The 2456-nt window shown below is 37.9% G+C and overlaps 1 non-coding gene across 1 annotated transcript; it reads right to left on the bottom strand.

Moving 5' to 3' along the window:
- Window positions 1-1919: 1919 nt before the first annotated feature.
- On the bottom strand, window positions 1920-1993 carry TRNAI-AAU (transfer RNA isoleucine (anticodon AAU)). The gene has a single exon. It is a non-coding gene; the product is annotated as a tRNA-Ile (tRNA).
- Window positions 1994-2456: the final 463 nt, after the last annotated feature.

Genomic DNA, 2456 nt, shown 5'->3' with positions numbered 1-2456 from the left:
TAATAAATCGTAAACAAAAAGTACAAATTATTGGGCTTTACTCAAATGAAACGATTATTATGAGTGGGGTGCCACAAGGATCCGTTCTTGGGCCCTTGTTATTCCTTATCATGATTGGTGACATTGAAAATGGTGTGAAACACTCAAGAGTAACATCATTTGCAGATGATACAAGAATAAGTACACCCATAGATATACAAGATAATGAAAACAAACTTAACGAGGATCTACATACCATCAGCAAGTGGGCATATGATAATATGAAATTCAATGCAAATTAATATAAGAGCTAGATCATATTTTGTCGAAGATGTGAAGATTGAGGAGAAAAAAAATAGTAAAAGATCTAGGGCTCTATATGAGTAATGACATGAGTTTCAGTCACCATATAGAGCAGATTGTCAACAAAGGAAAAGTTGAGTGGATGGGTAATGAGGACTTTTAACAAAAGAGACCCAGAACACCTTTTACCACTATGGAAAACATTAGTGACCACAAGATTAGAATACCAGTGTCAAGTATGGAGCCCAAATCTTATAAAAGATATAATGTTGATAGAACAAGTCCAAAGAATCTTTACACGTGAGTTAGATAATATGATGGGTCTAAACTAATGGAAAGGACTAAAAAAAACTAAGACTGTACTCACTACAAAGGCGGAGAGAGAGATCCTTCATTATATATATGTGGAAAATTATTGAAAACTTAACACCAAATCCAAGACCTGTTGAAGGAGGGGGAATTCAGGTAAGACATTCCCCCAGGCAGGGAAGAACACGCTATCGCACTGGGATAAGTGCAAACATGCCTGTTAAGAAAAATTCAAAAACAAAATTTCCTAATAAACGGACCTAAATTGTTTAATAGCATACCGAAGGATATAAGAAACTTAAATCAGTGTAGTGTAGAAGTGTTTAAAAGAAAACTAGATAAATGGCTACATTCAGTACGAGATGAACCACCAACATGTGGTACTGAAAGAACGAGGGCTGAATCAAATTCCATCCCTCATCAAATTCAGTTGCTTGCAACTGACAAAAAACGGGCGGTCCCCCAGGATGGCCCTGGCATGAGCTAATAACAAGGCTCAAGCTGTAACTACCACCAAGTAACCAAGTAAGTAAGTAAGTATTCCAGTGAAAATTAACTATCAATGTAAGTGTCGCAATGTCCCAGATTATACAATCTTCAGTGAAGGGAAAATACTTGTCCTAGCTGACTTATCCAACGGAAATCAAAGGCTCCTCAATTTCTTGGCCACACCATCTACCATCCACAAAAGGTAAACCGAATGTACACCTTTAAACGTATCGAATATTGTAATGTTTGAACGGTCAAGTAAGAAACAGGGACTTGGTCTCAGCTTATCCTAGCATAGGCTAGGATAAGCTGATTTAGCCTGCGATCTCTCAGGACTAACAACTAATAAGAAAATACCTGACAAAACGTTCGAAGACTATGAATGACTTCATCAATACGTGAATAACTGTATGGTTAACGGACTGGCATACCAGATGTACAAGTAAAGTTACGATTAGCCTACACAAGTCATTTGAATGGCTAAGGCACATAAGGTTTCCTTCCATATTAAAGAGATCCAACATCACCCTTTGGTCATGTCATCGTATAAAACTGGTCTTGGGCCCAGCTAGCACTCTGACGTCAAGCCGACGTCGGCCAGACGTCTGTTGCTAACGTTTGGCAACGCTTAACAATAATAACAGTCCCTGAAGAATAGTAATGATGAAGTTGGACAACTATTTGTTAACAAAATTTTCTATCCGAAAGTAAGGTTTGACAGGCGGCTTTTGACAACTCGATGGTCTGCCCTATATGCTAGTAAAAAAAAACACCGGATTCGCAGGAGCTGGTATGACAATGTATATATAGCTAAAGTATTATAGTAAAAGTTCTTAGCGTGGCCCGTAAGGGGATCGAACCCTCGACATCCGCGTTATTAGCACGGCGCTCTAACCAACTGAGCTAACAGGCCGCTGGTAGTTAACAATTAAAAATAGATTGTAAATTTCAGTCTCTGGATATACTTGATGCCTACAGTATATTACCATCTTCTAATTCATTATCTACACTCACTATTACTACCTTAATATAAGAATTTTCGATTATCTCTTCTGCTCGTCAATTTTCTATTATATATCTATGGTTGACCATTATTGGTTTACACCAAGCGATTCGAATCGATTCAAATCATAGCGATTCAGAGTCAATGATTGATTTGGACCCATTTTTCATCAGTCAAGGCGAGTCAGTCGAGGAGTAAGAATGCTAATGAACGTCCTCATCAATTTAGTACGAGAACGACGTCCGATATATGATCTTAGTGATACTGTGCACCGAGATCGTGATGCCATTGCTGCTTTATAGAAGCATATTGCTACAGAAATGAAACGCAAAGGTGAGTTAAACAGTTGTTATTTACTTATCCCTATACTATT

Source organism: Penaeus japonicus, unplaced genomic scaffold (assembly GCF_977035675.1).
Source record: "Penaeus japonicus unplaced genomic scaffold, GWHDUDI00000001_assembly GWHDUDI00000009, whole genome shotgun sequence".
NCBI classification, from domain to species: Eukaryota; Metazoa; Arthropoda; class Malacostraca; order Decapoda; family Penaeidae; genus Penaeus; species Penaeus japonicus.
The sequence above is the reverse complement of the archived record's forward strand: the minus strand, read 5'-3'. Positions and strand labels throughout refer to the sequence as shown.